General features: G+C 41.5%; 1 long non-coding RNA gene across 2 annotated transcripts; it reads right to left on the bottom strand.

Moving 5' to 3' along the window:
• Positions 1–1,914: 1,914 nt before the first annotated feature.
• Positions 1,915–4,302, bottom strand: LOC138899501 (uncharacterized). Of its 2 annotated transcripts, XR_011411191.1 has the most exons (3): positions 3,926–4,302; positions 2,361–2,882; positions 1,915–2,267 (listed from the first exon to the last, which is right to left on the bottom strand). It is a non-coding gene; the product is annotated as an uncharacterized lncRNA (long non-coding RNA). The 2 variants fall into 2 exon arrangements; XR_011411190.1 differs by having other exon boundaries at positions 2,361–4,302.
• Positions 4,303–24,280: the final 19,978 nt, after the last annotated feature.

Below are 24,280 nucleotides of genomic sequence, written 5' to 3'. Positions count from 1 at the left end.
TCCAGCTGGTACTTGAGTGCGTTTAGCCTCAATACCAACCTTACCACCTGAAGAAACAACCCCAACATCAAGCTTATCCTTTCCCACCGTAATTAGATCTCCAGCTGCCCTATCAATTGTACCATTCACATGTTGTGCCCTAACAGAAGCGTGATAAGCAGCATCTTGCAATGCATCAGGAGATGTTTTATTCTCTTTACCCTTAGTATCTGTAGCAGTAGCAGAATCTACTTCCCCTATACCTATCTTATCTTGCCCTGCCGAATTTCGATCACCAGGTACCATACTATATTTTGCTCGATCAGCAGCAGCCTGCATTGCACCAGCAGTAGCTAGATACATTCTTGCAAAAATAGTAGAGGCAGGAACATCTCTTGAACGTTTAGGTGGCCCCTTGTCCAACTTTAATACATCCTCTATAGACACAACTGCATATGTATCATGTGGTGCTGCTGTATTGTCAATCACACCAGCAGCAGTACTCATAACCCCTTCACAATCATGCCCTGCATTAGCCATACCATTTTGAACTTCATTAGGTTGCATCTTCAGTACCTGCTGCTGCCCATTACTGGTGTCTTTTGCTGCTATTTCCACAGCGCTTTGGCGATCTTTTTTAGCATTCAAATAATCTCTAGCATCCCCTTGTAACTTCTCAGTATTGGTCACCCCCATGATTGGCAGATTACTGCCAACTGTTACTTCCTCTGCCATCACCTCCTTTCTTGCTTGTTCCTTCATCACTCGGCAAACCTTTTCATCATGTCCTTGATGCTTGCAATAAGTGCAACATTTAGGAATATTATCATACACCACCTCCTGGTAATGCACGATAGTTTTACCCGAAATTCTGTCCACAATAAGTAGCGTAACCTTTTTAGGATGTTTGTCCAAAAGATCAAGTATAACCTTCACCCTTGCTGCACTAGGTCTTGTTCTTTCTTGTGTTTCCTTATCCACAGCAAGAGCTTTACCCACAACTGAAGCTATAGACATTAACGATCTCTTCGCGAAAAAATTAGGCGGAAAACCTGGAAACGAGATCCATACCACTGCCATGGACGTTTCCTCTTTTGGATTGAATCCTAACGTTCATGGAAAAGTTCTGAAAAAGAGTTCATCACCTTTTGCCTTGACATATCTAGTTGATCTTGATAAGAACTGAACATAATCATTGTAGAGATCAAATCTAACCAACAGATGATGATACTCCAGCAGTCCAATATTGTAGCGACCTTGAACATTGAATTGCGACGAAAACATTTTTCTAAATTCTTGTAGCTCAGGTTTACCGTATGAAAACTTCATTACAACTGCTTGATGCAATCCTTCTTCTCTTGTAAACTCATTAACCTCATCCATGGTAAATTCTATAGTTGGTTCTCCATGCTCAAACGTCACTGGATATAGCTCGACCTTTGACGATTTTGAGGTAGATTGTTTTGGTATGAGCTGCGATGCATATGACTGTTTTAGATTATGACTAGGATCTGTTTCGCTATTATTTTGAATGGACTCTCCCACAGCTTGGATCTGGGGAGAGACGATGGCAGCCATGGCAACTTCTATAGCGCTACAGTAACTATGATGCTAATCATCCGATTTGTAGCAATTGGGTACGATTTTGAGGATGAAACCAATTGGGAATTGTGCGCAAAGAGTAGGAGCTTCTTTTGAGATCAATCTTGTGATTTTCCACCACCGGATGGTGGAGTTATTGCCCTTGAATAGTAGCGGCGCTAAGTTGGGGAATGCAGAGACTAAACAATTTCAAGGTTCAGCTGGAATTGTGCAGGAAGCAAATGGGGAATTTAAACATACTGTTTCTGTGAAACAAAGTGTGAATCAACATACTCCTACGCAAGCTCATTCATTGGGTACAAGTGCAGGGCAGGTTCTTGATAATACAGTGCATTCAACTAATGCTCCAAGCAAATCAGATACAAAGGGTAACAACTGCACAGGGGTGACTATATCACCTATCAAGAAGCAATCTCTAGTCATTCAAAATAAGATTGTACCGTCAACAACAATTGGGATTTCGAATTGTTTCGACACTTTAACAAATGATGACGAGCAAGCTATAAATGGGTCAGACAATGAGGAGCAACAGATTGATGATGAGATAAAACAAATCATGGATACAGAAGGCACTACAGCGAGTGAAAATAAGCAGAAAATTGCAAAGGGCATAGGTTCACGACTTGAGATCGTATCTGTTAACGATCGCACTTGTGAGGCAAATCAAGAGCATGCTGCAGTTACTCCTACAATGCAAATTTCCAATTAGGAGCTAGCTAAAATTGTAATGGATGCACCTGCAGTTATGATAATGAACACAACTACAAAGATTAATGCACCTCTAGTCACGCTGAATATTTCAGTCTTTGAGATACCATCCCAATCGATGGAGTCTTTTGGTGAACATGCTGATGATTCTGGACTGCAGCTAATCTCAACAGGCAACAACCAACAGTCAAATGCAGGTATGATCTCACTCTTTCAAGAATCAACAAATGATATAACAGGCTATAAGGAGCAAAAAGGAGAGACGAGTGCACTGACAGCTAATGAAAAGATTTGGGCTGACCAAGTTGAGGAGGAGGAACACGATTCTGCATAAATTTATTTAGGTACTATCGAATATGCAGCAACACTGTTACCTGCCACCCCACGATTAAAGGAAGCATTAGAAAAGGTAAAACAAGAGCAGGTTTCTATCTCAACATCAACTGCTCCAGAGAGGAGAGGTTTGAGTCCAAACGCTGTTGTATTTGTACCTTCGGGACAGCAACATAAGACAAATAATTCAGCAGATTCAAAGGAGATCCAAATTTCATCCACGAACATGGCAGCAGCTACTGGAATTAGCACTTCAATAACTGCAACATACAATTTGACACTAACAAATATCATCAACGCTCTTGTTTCACATGACATGGAAACATTGAGAGGTCTTGATAATCATAGGAAAGATCAAATAGCACTATCGAATGAGTACAGACATATTGACGATTTTGGGATGCATATGGGTCAAGACTTTTATGAAGAAGGAGAACATGATGCACTACTGGATGCCACCTTCAACATTATAGCTAGGGAGGGAGATCTTTCACCAAGACATGTGCGAAGCGGATCCAACAAATACAAGAAGAAGGCACCAGACATGCAACATAGTTGGGATGACAAAGCAACACAAGAGATTGTCATTAGGAAACCTCCAATGAGAAATGCAAAGCAAAAGGCAGTTGTACCTACGACCTCTACAAGGTCAAATAGGTCAAAGAGAAAATAATAAAGTTTGAAGAATTTTTGAAGACGCTGGAAGAGGAAGCCAATGAGCTACAAATTGTAGAGTTCACAAGGTTGAAGAAAGAGGGGCAAGACTCAATTTTTTTACATTGTTTTACTTTATCACTTTTTAAGTATCATCAATTGTAATATCATCACAAAGTATGTTATAAACTCTGTGATGATCATACAGTACCTAGTTCTTTCCAGTTCTTTTTTTCTTCATGCTTGTTAGTAGATGAGGTTTATTATGCCTCAATAGGATCTGTAAGGTAAGGTCTAGCACAGTATGTGTGTGCTTATATGCTATGCCTTTGGGAAGACCCAAGCGGCTGTAAGGTTATATGCCCTCGTGAGACTTGCCAGTAGCTACACCATGATCCTCTACACGAGGCTGCCATCTTAAGGCAATGAAGGGGCAGAGGAGTGATTATATAGCCAAGGCATAAAGACAACACTACTATAAAAATAAAAATAAAACATATATTTCACGGTAAGATTGACCCCAAAAAAAAAAAGGATTTCCACGGCAAAACATTTAGCATTCTTCATTTTTGTAGTTTGGGGTTCAAAAAGTAAAAGTAAACACTTATGTCCTTAAAAACAAAGTTAACTGAACACAAAAATATTGCACCACACAATTGCGTACTCGCGAGCCCGATCTCCAACTACTTCAAACTCAAAACATGAGATGAAAGATCCATTTGTTCTGCTTTTTTAAACGGTTGATTCGTAGAAGTTTTAAATAAGAAAATAAATGACTTTGGAACTAGGTTTTTGACTGAGCTTAGGAGGTCGTTTTGGGTGGAAGAAAGTAGTTGTTCTTTGGTGGTTTTTGGGTCATTTTTGGACTGATTTACAACTGTTTTTGGGGTGTGTTTAGTGGATGTTTAAGCTGAAGTTTGGGGCAGTTTAGAGGGGATTCATGGCTAGTTTTAGAGGTGTTTCAATGAAGGTTTTGAGGTGGAGTTTTTTGGAGAAATAAAGGGGTAAAGTCGGAGCTATTTTGAAGGAACAAATGGAGGTCGTTTTTTGTATTCTCTCCATGTATACATAATACTCCTTCTGTTTCAAATTAGGTGAGGTACAATCCTTTTTAGTCTGTTAAAAAATAAATGACACATTTTTAAATTTTGAAATAATTCAACTTTAAACTCTTTATTTTACCAATTTTACCCTTAATGAGAAACTTTTATAACCATACAAAAGTCATGGCCCCACAAAGCTTTTGCCCCTTAAGCTTTTATGATCATAAGTTTCAAAGGTATTATTTTTTATTTCTTAAATTCCATGTCGAGTCAAACTATCACATCTAAATTGAAACGGAGCGAGTAATAACAAAGAAGAAAGGAAGAGTGTAGGAAGATGATGATGGGACAAGGGAATAGTGAAAGGGGAATGAGATGTGACAAGTGAATAGTGTAGTGAGTGGATATGGGACAAGATTAGAATTTTATCCATGTTTAAAATGAAGTCTTTTGATTTCTATATACTAGTAGACTATGTTAAAAATATTATGTATTCTTTAATAAAGCCTAGTAAAAAAAAAACATAAGAGCTAAAATATCAAAATTAAGCCTAGAAAATAGTAAGAACTAAAAAATTATAGAAAACTCGAGTGTAGTAAAAAATTAGGAGCCACAGCATGCCCCTCCTTGCTTGAAAACATGAAGAGTTTTCAATTAATGAAATTAAAAAGAGTGACTTTTTTTTACCAAACTGTTATTCAAAAAGGAATAGAAAAAGGAAAGTGTGAGACCGAGTCTTAGTTTTAGACAACCTACATATTCTGGGTCATAATGGAATCAAGTCACGTGTAGTTCAAGAAAAGTGATGGAATGATGAGTTGGAGAGTCGAGTGAGGTTACGTCGAGGCTCCGGTTTGTGGTCCTATTTATTACATCAAAATAAAAATAAAATTACATTTAAAGAAAAGAAAAATACAAGATCATATGTACTCATTGTGCCTTGTGTCTCGTATCTTTACTTGAGATCATGTAAACCCGCATTGGAAGGTGGGTGCCTTGAATTTGAAGCTCGCATTTGAAGGTAGGTGCCTTGAATTTGAAGCCCGCATTGGAAGGTGGGTTCCTTGAATTTGAGGATTGTTGACTCGCATTGGACGGTGGGTGCTTTAAGCTTGTAGATTGATTCATGAAGCTTGAGCTTGATCTTGAATTGAGACTTGGATTGGGTCTTGGATGCTTGTTTCTATATAAGAAGGTGATAAGGTGGATTTGAGATGCTGGTCGATGTGTGCATCACATCAAAGCTTGACTCATTGGATGTAACTGTTAAGATTTTCTCTAGAATAAATCTTTCTCTTAATAGATCTCTTCTTGTTCCTCAATCTTCTTTTTCCAATAAGATTTTGGCACTTCATTCTTGGACGTCAAACATGTGTTCTACGGGAAAACCTGCACGAAATCACAAACAACAAAATAAACAAAATGTTTTTGCCCCAGTTTGTACTCGGGAAACTTTCTGAGTTATTAGAAAAAAATGTAAACTACTTTTTTTATTTATTTATTAAGAGTAGAGAAATAAACAAGTAGTGGTCTACCCTTTAAAATACGACTAGGGAATGGTGTACCCTATGTAAAAAGAAAGACACAACTAGAGATTGGTGTATCCTACGTTGAGAACTGCCGCTTGAGAATGGTGTCCCCTATGTTAACACAGACCAAGAAGAATTGTTTTGTAATTTTTTTTTTTAGAAAATCATCTTTTAAAACAAATTTCTCCAACGCTTATTTTCAGAGGGCGTGAACAATTGAATTTTTTAAAAATCCAGACTTTTTCCTTTCTAATTATCTGTCACGGCCCAAAATCCAATTAGTCGTGATGACACCTAACCCAACTCGCTAGGTAAGCCAGTTAACCACTAATCAATTCCAATAACAATTAATAAAGAAATGAAGTAAAGAAATATCTGAATCTAGTACATTCTCCAAGAACTGGTAGTACAAGTCATGAGCTTCTAAGAATAGAGATTACAAAGCTGAAATGAAGTAAATACATCGTCTGTTTGAAAAGTACATAAACAGAGTTTTATAGATCTAAGGCTACCACGAACAAGAGGTAGCTACAATCGGGACGCAAGTACATCTTCAAATCCAGCTCCCATCGAACACAGCAACATCCATAGCCAACATCTGCATGCAAGGTGTAGAAGTGTATTATGAGTACGACCGACCCCATGTACTTAATAAATAACAAACCTAACCTTAGGTTGAAAGTAGTGACGAGCTAACAAAAAGGTCAGGTCCAACACCAATATTCCACAACAGTTCATAATAGCATAGCACACGTAACAAAAGAGTATCTCAAAAATAAAAAGGGTCAGTTCGTTCACAGTTCGAGAAAAATAGGCATTTCTTTCAAAGTATCTCAGTGAAAATCCAAATCTTTTACCGAAAAAGCCAAAATACGAGTAAGTTTGAAAACTGTGATTTTTTCCAAGACTCCTTTCAACAAATAGTAAGATGTTTCATTTTCAGATAGCATGAGGAAAGTACTTCTCTATGCCTATATATCAAGATACATGTAAAATCATAAATGTCCCCAAAACCGGGTAGCAGAAGAAAATGCACCTCTAGGTATGTATCTCAAGTACGCATGTCAAATGCAATGCATCTCGATGATCAGCTCATGTACTCACACTCTCAGAGTACTCAATCTCACTGTCTTGCATTCTCTCTCACTATGCTCAGCACACTCAATCACTCAGCACTGTACAATACCCGCTGCGGCGTGCAGCCCGATCCATATTTATATTCGACTACGCTCACTAGGAGTGTGCAGACTCGGAGGGGCACTTTTCAAACCAAGCGCTATAATCCGCGCAGACAACTCACGTGCTGCACGGACAATTCACGTGCCATAATATCAATAACTTGAATCGCACGAACAACTCACGTGCTATAGTGTTAACATCCTTCCAAACATGCCCCCGGCCTCACTCGGTCATCGATCTCTCCAGTCTTACTCACGGGCTTACAATGTCATGAAACTAACCCGACAACAATGATATGATGTATCAATAAATAACATAGACTGAGATATGATATAAATGAATGAATATGACTGAGTATGAAATATCAATGAAATCAGTGAAATAACAGCAAGAAACGACCACTATGGGTCCTAGCAGTATCGTCATAAAGCCTAAACATGATATCTAGCATGATTGACAGCTCAATTACTTTATCACATGGTGAAAACACGGACATCAACAAAATAGGACTACTATACAGTGCCATGGAAACAACAGAGTCCCAATTCATATGGTGCATGCCCACACGCCCGTCACCTAGCACGTGCGTCACCTCAATACCAATCACATAACACGTATTTCGGGATTTCATACCCTCAACACAAAGATTAGAAGAGTTACATACCTCGAACAAGCCAATACCAATGGCGAGCAAGCCAAGCGATGCTCCAAAGATGCCATCCCGCGCGTTCCGACCTCCAAACGACTCAAACCTAACCAAAAACAACTCAAGTACATCAAACAATGCTAAAGGGACCAATCCCGATCGAAAAGATCAAATCTTGAATCAAAAGCCCAAAATCGTCAAAAGCCCAACTCGGGCACGCACCTCAGAACCCAATATAATTTACAAAATCAAATAACCCATTCAATTATGAGTCCAACCATACCATTTTCACTCAAATCCGACTCCAATTTGATGCTCAAAACTCAAAATATCATATTATGAAACTTTAGGCCAAAACCCCTAATTTTCTCATTAAAATTCATCCACCAATAGCCAAAAATGAAGATAGATTCATGGAATAAGATCAAAACTATGTTTAGAACATTTACCCCAATTCTTGTGATGAAAATTGCTCCAAAGGCCGCCTTAATCCGAGCTTGGAAATGTTAAAATAAAGTCAAAATTGTGAACCCTTGTATTTATCATTCTGCCCATCACTTTCTCCCCTGCGGCACATTAGCCGCTTCTGCGGCGTCGCATTTGCGACCAAAAACATGCTTTTGCTGAGAAACACTGGAGGTCTGCCTTCGCACCTACGGTAGAAACTCCATTGATGCGTAAACGCAGGTGCGAGTCCAAATTGCGCTCATGCGCTGACATCCGTTTCTACGCCCTTCCACACCACATCTATGCCTTCGCAGATGTGAATGAACCTCCGCTCCTGCGAACTCCTGCTCCCAGCAACACCTCTGCTCCTGCGACCATCGCACATGCGCAAACCAACCGCAGGTGCGGTCACACCAGAACCAGCAGCAATCCAGCAATAACAACATGAAGAAAAATGATCTAAAATCAATCTGAAATACGTCCGAGCCCCTCGGGACCCCATCCGAACATACCAAAAAGTCGCATAACATAATACGGACCTACTCGAGGCCTCAAATCACACCTAAATAAAAAACAATCAATGAACTTTGAAACTTCAACTTCCACAACCGATGCCGAAACCTATCAAATTACGTCCGATTGACCTCAAATTTGCACACACGTCATATTTCACATTACAGACCTATTCCAATTTCTAGAATCGGATTCCGACCACGATATCAAAAAGTCAACCCCCCGGTCAAACTTCCCAAAAATTTAACTTTCACCATTAAAGGACTAATTCCATTACGGACCTCCAAATAATTTTCCGGACACACTCCTAAGTCCAAAATCACCATATGGAGCTATTGGAATCATCATAATTCATATCCGAGGTCGTTTACACATAAGTCAACATCCGGTCAATCTTTCCAACTTAAGTTTTCAATTATGATACTAAGTGTCTCATTTCATTCCGAAATCCTTCCGGGCCCGAACCAATTACCCCGGCAAGTCATACAGCAACGGTAAAGCATAAAGTGAGCAGTAAATAGGGGAACAGGGCTATAATACCCAAAACGACCGATCGAGTCGTTACATCCTCTCCCACTTAAGCATACGTTCGTTCTCGAAGGTGCCAAGAGTTGTTTCCAAGCCACCAGATTACTATACCCCGGGGTGATCTCATGTCACCCTATCCCATATAGGTTCGATAACAAAACATAACTGAAATTTCTTAATTCAACATGTCACGACCCAAAACTTGACAGGTCGTGATGGCGCCGATCGGTGGTACTATGCAAGCCAACCTTCCCAAAATACTTCCAAACTAAATATAAAAGTAAAGTAAAGTTTCTCATATCAGTAATATTTCATAAAATAAAAGTTAAACTCAAATTTGGAACAAAGTACGAAAAAATGAGCTCCCAACATTGGGGTGTCACCAAGTCATGAGCGTTTATGTATTTAAAACTATTATAGCCAATGTCTAAATATCAGTACAAAATGGAAAAAAAATGTAGAAGGAGTAACATGGTCATGCGGATGCTGGCAGCTACCTTGCAGTCTCTGAAACTCAAACAGGCCTGGACTTAACAGTCTCCATGTTCAGACACACCTGGATCTGCACAAGTAGTGCAGGGTGTAGTATGAGTACAACCAACTCAGCAAGTAACAACAATAAATAAGGAATTGAGAAGTAGTGACGAGCTATACAGAAAAATTCAGTTGATAATTTTCACAGTTAAGAGTAAACATGAGAAAAAGATCAGTTGCATAATTACCAATTCCAGCCATACAATTATCAACTAAATGCAGCAACAAAGTGAAAGAGATGAAACCTCACAGACACTGTCACTCAAACCCTCAATAGCTCGACACTCAACTCTCAGCCCTCAATTCACATGCTCATCGGGAACCTGCGCTCACTTGGGGGTGTTCAGACTCCGGAGGAGCTCCTACAGCCCAAGCGCTATAATCTGCATGGACAACTCACGTGCTATAATATCATATCAAGGACCGCACGGACAACTCACGTGCCATCATATCACATTAGAATCCGTATGGACAACTTACGTGCTGCACGGACAACTCACGTACTAAGGTACAATACCTCACAACCGGGCCCTTGGTCTCACTTAGTCATGAACCTCTCTAGTCTCATTTCTCTCAATAAAGAAAGGGAGAACAACCCAAATCAAAGAGTATATCATCAGGGAAAATAACATAGATTGAGGTAAAGATGTACAAGAATCACTATGACTGAATATAACTACCATGAAAAGCAGTCAAGTTCTAGTAGACATGAATGCATATAAACACAAATAAAGGCTATTAGACTTCATATCTCCGGGGACAGACCAAGTCTCAATCCCTCATGACATACACCCACACGCCCGTCAACTAGCATGGGTGCCACCTCAAAAACAGTCACATTATACCAAACTCCGGGTTTCAAACCCTCAAGACTAGATCTAAAAATGTTACTTACCTCAACAACGTAGAACTCCTACTCCGGAATGCTCTTTCCGCTCGAGCCGGCCTCCAAATGACCCAAATCTAGCCACAAGCAATAAAAATACGATCAATATGAGCTAAAGGAATGAATCCCACAAGGAAAATACCAAGTTATAGGCCAAATCCCGGAATTCACTCAAGCACAGCCCCTGGGCCCACATCTCGAAATCCAACAAAAGTCACAAAACCTGAAAGCCCATTCACTCACGAGTCTATCCATACTAAATTCATCAAAACCCGATATCATTTGGTCCCTCAAATCCCCAAATTACACTCTCTAAAAGCCCACGCCCTAACCCCTTATTTCTCTTCAAAAATCCTACTAATTAGGTGGGAAATCAACGGGAAAACACCATAGCTAATGATAATAGAGCTCAAGCAACTTACCTCAGTGAATATCCTTGAATCCCCTTCAAAACTCACCCCAAAATCTCCAAAGTCCGAATTGAAAATTTTGGAAATGAGCAAAAATCACGAAGTCCTCCATTTATACTTTCTGCCCAGTGAAACCGCACCTGCGGTCCCTTTTTCCGCTGCTGCGACGCTGCAGCTGCAAAATTTCCATCGAAGGTGCGAAACTCACTAAAGATCCTAGGTTCTGCATCTGCGGCCAAAATCTCACACCTGCGATTGCGCACCTGCGCATTTCTCTTCGCTTCCGCGGAAAACGACCAACTCCTCACTTCCGCATCTGCGGGCTCGCAGATGCAACCCCCTTCTCACAGCTATGGTTCCAGTCCATCTTAGACTTGCCCGCATCTGCGACTTCCCAAGCGCTTTTGCGCCCTCGCACCTGCGGTGCCCTCTTCGTATGTGCGGAAAAACACCAGCAGCAGTTCAGCTGCATTTCCAAATTCCAAACCTCCCGTTAGCCATCCCGAATCAACCCGAGCACCTCGGGACCTCAAGAAAACATAGCAACAAGTAATATATCAACATACGAACTTAGTCGAGCATTTGAATCACTCAAAACAACATCAAAACACCAAATTACCCTCGGATATAAGCCTAAGAACTTCTAAACTTCCAAATTCTGCAAACGACGCCGAAACATACCAAACCATGTCCGAATGACCTCCAACTTTACACACACGTCACAAATGACACCACGAACCTACACCAACTTCCGTAAATCCATTCTGACCCCGATATCAAATTTTCCAATGTCGACCGAAATCGCCAAATTTTCAACTTTCGCCAATTCAAGCCTAATTCCACTACGGACCTCCAAAACACGTTACGGACGCGCTTCTAAGTCCAAAATCACCTAACGAAGCTAATGGAACCATCGGAATTCAAACCCGAGACTGTTTACACATAAGTCAATATCCGGTTGACTTTTCTAACTTAAGGTTCTAAATAAGAGACTAAGTGTCTCAATTCACTCCGAAACCACTCCAGACCCAAACCAACCAACCCAATATATCATAATATAGCTGCAAAGTACAAAAGGAAGCATAAATGGGGAAAACGGGGCTATAATTCCCGTATCGACCGTCCGGGTCATTACATCCTCCACCTCTTAAATAATTGTTCATCCTCGAACAGGTCTAGAAATATACCTGAGTCTCAAATAGGTGTGGATATCTACTTTGTATCTCCCGCTCGGTCTCCCAGGTGGCCTCCCCCATAGGATGGCCTCTCCACTGCACCTTCACCGAAACTATGTTCTTTGACCTCAACTTCCGAACCTGCCTATCCTAAATGGCCACCGACTCCACATCATAAGTCATATCACCCTCCAACTAAACCATGCTGAATTCCAAAACATGGGACGGTTTGCCAACATACTTCCGGAGCATGGAAACATGAAACACCGGATGCACACTCGACAAGTTGGGTGGCAAGGCAAGCTTATAAGCCACCTCCCTTATCCTCTGAAGCACCTCAAAAGGCCCAATGAACCGGGGGCTCAACTTGCCCTTCTTCCCGAACCTAAACACACCCTTCATGGGTGAAATCTTGAGCAAAACCTTCTCCCCAACCATAAAAGACACATCACAGACCTTCCTGTCCGCATTGCTCTTCTGCCTAGACTGCCTCGTGCGAAGCCGCTCCTAAATCAATTTCACCTTATCTAATGTATCCTGGACCAAGTTTATACCCAAGAGCCTAGCCTCACCCTGCTCAAACCATCCTACCTGAGATCTACACCTCCTCCCATATAAAGCCTCGTACGGAGCCATCTGAATACTCGACTGGTAACTATTGTTATATGCAAATTCCGCAAGCGGCAAGAACTGGTCCCATGAACCCCCAAAGTCAATGACACAAGTGCGCAACATGTCCTCCAACATCTGAATAGTGCGCTCGGACTGCCCGTCGATCTGAGGGTGAAAAGTTGTGCTCAACTCAACCTGAGTACCCAACTCTCGTTGCACGGCCATCCAAAACTGCGATGTAAACTGAGTACCTCTATCTGAAATGATAGAAACTGGAACACCGTGCAGGCGAACAACCTCTCGGATATAAATATCAGCCAACCACTCTAAAGTGTAAGTAGTACCAACTGGAATGAAGTGCGCGGACTTAGTCAACCAATCCACAATCACCCAAATAGGATCGAACCTCCTCAAAGTCCGTGGGAGCCCAACTACGCAGTCCATGGTAATCTGCTCCCACTTCCACTCTGGGATCTCTAACATCTGAAGTAAGGCACCCAGTCTCTGATACTCATACTTAACTTGCTGAGAGTTGAGACACCGAGCCACAAACCCAGCTATATCCTTCTTCATTTACCTCCACTAATAGTGTTGCCTCAAATCCCGATACATCTTTGTGCCACCCGGATAGATGGAATACCGCGAGCTGTAGGCCTCCTCAAGAATCAACTCCCTGAGCCCATCTACATTAGGCACACATATCCGGCCCTTCATCCTCAACACGCTATCATTACCAATGGTCACATCCCTAACATCACCTTGCTGAACCCTGCCCTGAAGAATGAGCAGGTGGGGGTCATCATGCTGATGCCCCCTGATACGGTCATAAAGAGAAGACTTGGAGACCACACAAGCCAATACCCGACTCGGCTCCGAAATATCCAATCTGACAAGCTGGCCCACTAAGGCCTGAACATCCAATTCCAAGGGTCTCTCTGCTGCTGGGAGATATGTAAACTCCCCAAACTCTCCACTCGGCGACTCAAACCATCAGCCACCACATTGGCCTTCCCCGGATGGTACAAAATAATGAAATCGTAATCCTTAAGAAGCTCTAACCATCTCCGCTGATGCAAGTTGAGATCCTTCTGCTTAAACATATACTGCAAACTCCGGTGATCAGTATAGATCACATAATGAACCCCATACAAATAATGTTGCCAAATCTTCAAGGCGTGAACAATGGCTACTAAATCAAGATCATGGGCATGATAGTTCTTCTCATGGGTCTTCAACTGGTGCGAGGCATAGGGAATCACCTTACCCTCCTGCATCAGAACACATCCAATACCTACCCTCGAGGAATCACAATACATGGTGTAAGAACCTAAAACTAATGGCAAAACTAACACTGGAGCTGTGGTCAAAGCAGTCTTGAGCTTCTGAAAGCTCTCCTCACACTCATCCGACCACCTGAATGGAGCACCCTTTTGGGTCAATTTGGTCAAGGGCGATGCAATAGATGAAAATCCCTCCACAAAGAGACGATAATAGCCCGTCAGACCAAGAAAGCTCCTAATCTCTATGGCTGAGAACGGTCTAGGCCAACTCTGCACTGCCTCTATCTTCTTCGGATCCACCTGAATACCCTCACTGGACATCATGTGCCTCAAGAATGCTACTGAACCGAGCCAAAACTCATACTTGTAGAACTTTGCATAAAGCTTCTCCTCCCTCAATATCTATAATACAATCCTCAGATGCTGAGCATGCTCCTCCTGGCTATGAGAGTACAACAAGATGTCATCAATGAATACAATAATGAATGAGTCCAGATAGGGTTGGAATACACTGTTCATCAAATGCATGAACGCTACTGGGGCATTAGTGAACCCAAAAGACATCACTAAGAACTCATATAGGCCATATCGGGTCTTGAAAGTTGTCTTAAGAATATCTAAATCCCGAATCTTCAGCTGGTGATAGCCGGACCTCAAATAAATCTTAGAGAACACCCTCGTTCCCTGAAGCTGGTCAAATAAATTATCAATACAAGGAAAAGGATACTTTTTCTTGACTGTGACCTTGTTCAACTGCCTGAAATCAATGCACATCCTCACGGAACCATCCTTCTTCTTTACAAATAGAACCGGTGCACCCCAAGGTGACACACTAGGTGGAATAAACCCCTTATCGATGAGTTCCTGAAGTTGTTCCTTCAACTCCTTCAACTCTGCCAGTGCCATACGATATGGTGGAATATAAATGGGCTAAGTGTCCGACACCAAATCAATACCGAAGTAAATATCCCTGTCATGCAGCATGCCCGGTAGGTCTGCCGGAAACACATCTGGAAAATCCCATACAAGTGGAATAGAATCAATGGTAGGAGTCTCTGCATTAACATCCCTCACCAAAGCCAAATAAGATAGGCAACCATTCTCAACCATACGCTGAGCCTTCTAATATGAAATCAACCTACTGGGTACATAATCTATAGAACTGCTCCACTCAACCCTTCAAAATCCCGGCATCGCCAATGTCATAGTCTTAGCATAATAATCTAGAACAACATGACATGGAGATAACCAATACATACCAAATATCACATCAAAGTCAACCATACTGAGCAGCAAAAGGTCCATTCGGGTCTCCAGACCCCCAATAGTTACCACACATGACTAATATACGTGGTCCACAATAATAATATCTCCTACAGGAGTAGAAACGTAAATAGATGAAACTAAAGACTCACGAGGCATATCCAGAAAATGGTCGAAATATGAGGAAACATATGAATATATGAAATCAGGGTCAAATAATACAGAGGCATCTCTATGACAAACTAAGACAAAACTTGTAATCACAGCATTTGAAGCAATAGCATCTGGTCTGGCAGGGAGGGCATAGAAACGGGCCTGGCCACCCCTGATCTGCCTCCCCCTCTCGGGCGACCCCTAGTTGACTGGGCTTTACCCCTAGCTGGCTGAGCTCCACCCCTGGCTGGCTGGGCGGTTGGTGAAGGAACTGGTGCTGGTGCCATTGGACGAGTACTCCGCTGTGGAGTCCCACCTAATAGCCTAGCGCAATCCCTCATAATGTGACCAAAATCTCTGAACTCGAAACAACCCCTCCTCTAACGAAGCTGCTGCTCCTGATGCCCAAAAGAACTACCCGGGGATATTTGAGTGGGCCGGGCATGATGAGAACTCTGTGATGGTAGTGCACCGAAGGATGACTGGCCTTGCTGATGATTGTGAGAAACATGGCCATATTATGCACCACGGTGAAATGGCCAAGCTATCTGAGCCTGTCTAAAATGATGACCTCTACCGTGCTAGAACTGACCCCTATAAGGAGAACCGCTGAATCCACCCTGACCACGAGGCCTCTTGGCTTCCCTCTCAACCCTCTCCTGACCGCGAACCATCTCAATCTGTCGAGCAATGTCGAAAACCTCATCAAAGGTAGCATCTAACACCCTCTCTCTGGTCATAAGCAACCATGGCTATAAAGTGAGACCATCTATAAACCTCATGATCCTCTCCCTGACTGTGGGACCCAACCAGATAGCATGACGGGCCAACTCCGAGAATCGCATCTCATACTGTATCACAGACATATCACCTTGGCGAAGCTGCTCAAATTATCTACTCAGCTCCTCTCTGCGGGACTGAGGCACGAACTTCTCCAAAAAGACCAAGGAGAACTGCTGCCAAATTAGGGGTATTGCGCCAACAGGCGTACGCCTCTCGTAAGTCTCCCACTATCTGAGTGCAGCCCCATAAAACTGAAAAGTAGTGAATGAGACCTCATAAGTCTCCAGAATACTAGTTGTATGCTGATCATCCTCCAAAGTAGTGAAAAGTTGTGCTCAACTCAACCTGAGTACCCAACTCTCGCTGCACGGCCCTCCAAAATTGTGATGTAAACTGAGTACCTCTATCTGAAATGATGGAAACGGGAACACCATGCAGGCGAACAACCTATCGGATATGAATCTCAGCCAACCGCTCTGAAGTGTAAGTAGTACCAACTGGAATGAAGTGCGCGGACTTGGTCAGCCGATCCACAATCACCCAAATAGCATCGAACCTCCTCGAAGTCCGTGGGAGCCCAACTACGCAGTCCATAGTGATCCGCTCCCACTTCCACTATAGGATCTCTAACATCTGAAGTAAGCCACCCTGTCTCTGATGCTCATACTTAACTTGCTGAGAGTTGAGACACCGAGCCACAAACCTAGCTATATCCTTCTTCATCCGCCTCCACAAATAGCGCTTTCTCAAATCCCGGTACATCTTCGTGGCACCCGGATGGATGGAATACTGTGAGCTGTAGGCCTCCTCAAGAATCAACTCCCTGAGCCCATCTACATTAGGCATGCATATCCGGCCCTGCATTCTCAACATGTCGTCATCACCAATAGTCACATCCCTAGCATCACCTCGTTGAACCCTGCCCTGAAGAATGAGCAGGTGGGGGTCATCGTAGTGACACCCCCTGATACGGTCATAAAGAGAAGACCTAGAGACCACACAAGCCAATACCCGACTTGGCTCCGAAATATCCAATCTGTCAAGCTGACCCGCTAGGGCCTGAACATCCAATGCCAAGGGTCTCTCTGCTGCTGGCAAATCGCCAAATTTCCAACTTTTGCCAATTCAAGCCTAATTCCACTACGGACCTCCAAAACACATTCCGGACGCGCTCCTAAGTCCAAAACCACCTAACGAAGCTAATGAACCATCAGAATTCAAACCCGAGACTGTTTACACATAAGTCAACATCCGGTTGACTTTTCCAACTTAAGGTTCTAAATATGAGACTAAGTGTCTCAATTCACTCCGAAACCACTCCGGACCCGAACCAACCAACCCGATATATCATAATATAGCTGAAAAGCACAAAAGGAAGCAAAAATGGGGAAAACGGGGCTATAATTCCTGAAACGACATGCTGGGTCGTTACACAACCTAGCCGACTAGCCTTATAATCCAATTACCAACATCCGAAATTTCTTATAAGATCTGAATCTCGCAACCTATACAATGTATAAATCTGAACAAGATGTACCGAAAGCCGGAACAATAACTCAAATACTCAAATACCACATAGCTCAAATGCTTGAAGTAATGATTTCTAATCATAGAAGCCGCTCAAAACAACCCAATGCCGGTAATAAACCTCATATCAAACAAGACTCCATTCTAAAACCTTCATACACTACCGATGATGAAAGAAACACGTATAAACTGGTAACCATTCATCAGTTCCACCAGTCGTGGAGCTCCCTCTCCTTCGACAAGAACCATAGCAAATTTCTAAGCTGACTTTTGATATTATCCTTCCAAATATACCCCAATCAAATCTGATAGCACCCATTCTAGATCCGGCGACCTCATCTTATCAAATACCAACTATTCTACTGACATGCCACACCAATACTATCTAAAGCCACAACCCGCAAAATTCGTGCACCAATAAGCAACATTCCAACTGTACGTAATCACGAAAATGACTCAAAGAAGAGAACCGTCCCGCAAGCTCGACGGGTACCACCCCAACGCAATTCTAAGAACCCATCACACACCGTAGAACCATAACACACGAATCTAACACAAAGGATCATATCCCAACATAACTATGCCGCAATGCGCCACCCCATCCAAACACTAATCCATACGAAATACCTCAGCCACCATGCTCAAAATCAATAACCACGCGCAATCCGACATTAAGTACTCAAAGTGCATTACAATAACCATGGGGAAGATAATGAGACAATGCCACACAAAACCCAAAAGAACATAACCCATATGCCACCAACCATGCAATGCCCAATTACTCATCTCGCTCAAATTCCGCTATAAAGCCCAAATAGAACCACACCAGGTGTGCTTATAACCAACGAATCACAACTCCTCGTAGCATAGAAAGGTAACTCACAGATCATTTCAGAACACGAATAAGCTCAACAACAACAGAATGACACATCACTCAACAATAGCAATATAGAGCCAACTAATCCGGCTCAGTGTAGAATACACATCCTAATTAGGCCTACCAATGGACCCCTAAATCAACTCTAGGCACCTACACATGGATAAATAACCCTCCGAAAGCCCACAATGACTGTATCATAACACATACTATCGTCTAGCTAGCTTCGGTCATGACTTCACGGTCCATAACCATGAAACAAACTGCTCTTGAGAACTCCTAGTCTCCAAATCCATAGAACACACGAATCACCATATCTGATCCCAACTCCACCGCCAGAATGTCTAACCCATCTATCATACACGATCATCACACGAGGAATACTTCTAAAATTCTTTCGTGCCACATAGCAAAATTTTAATATCAGCAGTCGATCAACCAGGAGAGTGATGTAATACCAATGAAGTATCCATAAATCAAAACACATTGCCCCTTCTAAAATGTATACTCTCACAAGGCCATACCGATTAGTAATATCATTTACCTAGTCATCTGAAATCGTCCATGCTGCCTACGAATTTATGTCCTTCCCTTCAAAACTAAACTGTGACCTTGCACATGCAAATCACAATCCCACAAAATACACTGCGTCTATCATGCCATCCTGTAAAGAGTACAAGAATCTAATAATCAACTCTAAGTCACAAGCAGAATACATACCCGATTAGTCAGAAACCTTCCATTTGACCTCATCCTGGAGAAAATCCCAATACACAACATGATCATCGAGAAATCTTCGAACCCATTTGCACACAACCAAGCTATCAGAATTGAATCTCTCTAACTCATCCCGGCCATGCAGGTCGCCAAAATCCAAGAGCATTGCCACGAAACACCTGTGGAGGCTAGCCACATCATAAGTACCCAAAGAACCGATTATATTCGTTATTGTGTTGATCCAACCTACTACCACGCTATCCTATTTATCCAAGTCCCTTCCAAATTGATTTCAAATTGATATTTCTCCTTGTTGGAACACCACGCTCCTTAACCAACATTCACCACACAAGAGACCCTAGTATAAAATCACAACTCTCTTAGGCCCATAAGCCGCGGAATACCCTTCTAAGTACCCCAAAATCACCGCAATCGATACATCCACTCCGCCTTATGTGAATTTAAAATTGCTCCTCTTCTCTTTTCTTATACTCCTAATGTGCCATAACCCATATCTAGAAATTTTATTACTCGAGTCATTCTCGAACTCAACCTCTGCAAGTCATAACTAATGCACAAGTATGCCTCATATCAAAATTAAAATTTTACACATAACCATGAAATCAAATTGTCAATAGCAGGCTCCCCCACTTGACTCAAAGCCATAGATTAAAACACTCCATAATTCACAATTTCCATACCTTATTACTGCCATAATACTGCAGTCTGTTCAACAAAAATTGTTCTCAGCTCATACAACTCCAACCATAAAAATACTTCAATCGACCGCTAGACTCGCATTCATTCTCTTAACACTCAGGTCTACTTTCTCAACTAGATTCAAATTCAGAAAAGAAACTCTCTACTCACATCATAAGGAATACACCTACGTAAATTACTCCACAGGGGATAACCCACCTGCTTAACCTTAAATTGGTATCTTGTTATACCCTTTCGCAGTTACAATTACTATAAAATCACTTAATATTTCTGAGTCCAAACATATTAACCAGACATGAGAATTTAATTTGTCCCAAAATTTAATAACGTCACATCAAAATATTAATACTCGAGACTGTACGTCACATCAAAACAGAAATCAAGGACCCAGTGGCCTTTCCTTTGCACTTCAAGGAAATACTTATCGTCACCGTCGAAACTTCTTAACATATCTCGCAGTTACATCATACTCATCACAAAGCCATTTCACCGCTCATCGAGCCACAATTACACTCGTAGGGACATTACCGAACATATGAGTCCAAATGTTCAAGTTACCACTGAAGCTACCGAGCTCAAGCTGCAGTCTAACCATGGCCTCAAGTCCTCCAGACTGGCCCATCACCAAAACACAAAATACAGATCTCGAATCTTATTTATAGAATCACAAGCCATCGGCGCACCACCGATACCGAGCGCTCACATGCACATACGAATGCGTGGAAGGAATTCAAAGAGTTACGCTTCAAGCTGAATCAATGTCGCACGATAAGGAAAGAAAGATGGGAAGTCCCTTGGTTTAAGCTTTAATCCATGATTTTAATTGAAAACTCATTTAATTCTTTAAATCAAGACCTAGGGTTATATCTTAAATCATAAAAATTGAAAATGAGTTAGATGTGTTTATTTCCCGATTCCTTTTAGGGTTTTGTTCTCCTATGCAAGGAGAACAACATACTAGATTTTGGTAAATTTTGGAGAAGTATTTGGGGAGATATGGGACCCAACTTGTGTGAGTTGGACTCTTGGGTTATAAACACCCAAGAACAATATTTTAGCGAATTGGTTGAGCGATCGGACTCCGATTGAATCGTTTTTCATTCATGTGAGCTTGTATTGGTTCGGGCTTCGCTAGGGTGAGCTTGGATTTGGAATCCAAGGCGAGCTTGATGTTGACTTTTGTTGACTTCTTGGAAAAAATGTAAAGATCATAGCTTTATTTATTGTAATTATTTTCTCTTGCATTGTTTGATGTTATGAAGTCATTTTTTGTTATTTTTGAGCAGTGTGGAGGCGAATTTTAGGGGAAAAGCTATTTCGGAGGGTTCAGTTGTCTTAGTTGAGGTAAGTATCTTGTCTAACTTTGTGTGGGAGAAACTACCCCTTAGGATTTGGGTTAGTTGTGTTATTTGTGTTATGTGAAAGTCATGTACGCGAGGTGATGAGTGGGTACACAGGTTATATGTGGTATTTGACCGGTTTAGATTGTCTAGACTCTTTTCATGCCTTTAATAGAATTGTCATAACATGTTATATCTCTCATTGTTAATCTACTCTTACATGCTGTATTTGACGTTATTAGAACTTGTTATACCTCTTGTTATTTTGCTCTTCTATGCTTTAGTTGAAGTTATTGTCTTCCTTATTGTCTTGTTACCTCTTAATTGTTCAATCACTTTTAATTGAAGTTTTTATTTCGTGGAATATCATCTTGTTGAGTTATTGGTGTTGAAGTTGTAATAGCCGTTATCACATTAAGGCAAAGTATTAATTGTTGATATACCTTTCCTTGTTCAGCATTCCCATTAATTTTGTTATTGTTAAAATTCTTGTACATATTGTGGTTGAGCCATGGGCTATTTGTTGTGGAAATATTGAATTTTTCGTCTCATCCATGACTTCGTACTTATTTTCATATACTCGCATTATAACCCATATTCAGAAATTTCATTATTCTAGTCTTCCTTGATCTCAACCTCTACAAGTCATAACTAACCCACAAGTATGCCTCGTACCAAAACCAATACAACATATAACCGCGCAAGCAAATCGTAGATAGCAGATTCAAAGCCATAGAACAAAACATTCCATAACTCATAATATCCATACTCTATTACTGCCATAATAACACAGTCAGTTCAACGAAAATTCTTCTCAAGCTCATATAATACCAATCATAAAATACCTCAATCATCCGCTAAGCTCGCATTTACTCTCTTGACAGTCAAGTCAACTTTCTCAACCAGATTCAAATTCAGATCTCAACACATACACCCCTATGGTAGAAAAGAAACTCTCCGCTCAACATTATAAGGAGCACACCTCCGTAGATTACTTACTCCGCACGAGATAACCCACATGCTTAGCCTAAAATTGGCATCTTGATATACCCTTTCACAGCCACAATCACTACGCGATAACTAAATCTCCCAAAGTCCGAACTCATCAACAAGCCATGGAAATCTACTTCGCTCCACAATTAAACAACATGAAAGATCCTTCAACACATTCATATTCGGGACTATACGTCAAATCAAGACAGACACCAAGCACCCAATGGCCCTTTATTTTATTTTTTTACATCTCAAGCAAACTATTCTCGTCACAATCAAACCATCTGAACACATTCTGCAACCACATCATGCTCATCATATAGCTATTCAATAGCTCATCGAGCCACAAATTTCACTCATAGGGACACTACCGGACATATGAGTCCAAATGTACAAGTTCGCACAACGGAAGCTACCGAGCCTAAGCTACAATCTAAACCTGACCTCAAGTCCTCCAGACTAGCCAGTCACCAAAACACAGAATACACATCTCGAACCTCGTTCATGGAATCACAAGCTGGCAATGCACATCTGATACCGAGCGCTCACATGCGCACATGAATGCGTGGAAGGAATTCAAAGAGTTATGTTTCAAGCTGAATGAATTTCCCATGATAATGAATGAAAGATGGAAAATTTTCCTAAATGGCCTGTAGCCTCTCGAAGATAAGTATGGACGTTATCATACATATCCGCAAGACTCTACTAGACACTTGCTCATGACTAGTAGAACCTATGAACCTAGAGCTCTGATACCAACTTGTCACAACCCAAAATCCTCTTAGTCGTGATGGCACCTAACCAACCCGTCAGGTAAGCCAATTAGTAACTAACCAATTTAATGAGATTTTTTTAAGATAAGAAATGATAATGCACCGCTTTCCCAAGGACTGATAGTACAAATCATGAGCTTCTAAGATTATAACTTACAAAGCTGGTATGAAATAAATACATCATCTATTCGAAATGTACATAAACAGATTTTTTATAAATCTAAGGCTACCATGAACAAGACGCAAGTACGTCCGAAACACAGGTACGTCTTCAAATGCAGCTCCTGTCGATCACAACAACATCATCATCCAATATCTGCACGAAAGGTGCAGAAGTGTAGTATGAGTACAACCGACCACCCCATGTACTCAATAAGTAACAAACCTATCCTTAGGTTAAAAGTAGTGACGAAATAGAACACATGTCATGGTCCAACACCAAAAGCCAACCACATAACATAACAATACAATTTAAAATACCAATAGTAATAACTCAAGTATGAGTAAGTCTAAGATCTGTGATTCTTTTTCTCAAAGCTTTCAATAGGTAAATATTTCATTGTCAAATGGCATGAGGAAAATAGATCTTTATGTCTACATGTCAATATGTATGAGAAGTCATGAATGACGTGATACCGTACAACATGGGAAAAAATACATCTCTATGCATGTATGTCAAGTGTGCATGTCGAATGCGATGCAACTCAGTGATAAAACCATATGCATACTCTCATAGTACAAGTCACTCAGTCCTCTCAGTCACTCAGTCCTCACAATCACTCAATCCTCCTAATCGCTCGACACTCACACTCAGTAGGTACCTATGCTCACTAGGGGGGTGTACAAACCCCGGAGGAGGTCTTTCAGCCCAAGCGCTATAACGAGCCAATCAGGGCACAAATGAATAAAACATGTTGCGGCGCGCTACCCGATCCCATAAATATCCTCAATAAATATCCTCACCATTAGGTCCTCGACCTCACTCAGTCATCAATCTCTCTAGTCTCTCGGGCTCACAATGCCATGAAAAATCAGCCCCAAAATGATGATGTAATGTATCAATAAATGGTGACAGA

This window comes from Nicotiana tomentosiformis, chromosome 9 (assembly GCF_000390325.3).
Source record: "Nicotiana tomentosiformis chromosome 9, ASM39032v3, whole genome shotgun sequence".
NCBI lineage: Eukaryota > Viridiplantae > Streptophyta > Magnoliopsida > Solanales > Solanaceae > Nicotiana > Nicotiana tomentosiformis.
The sequence above is the reverse complement of the archived record's forward strand: the minus strand, read 5'-3'. Positions and strand labels throughout refer to the sequence as shown.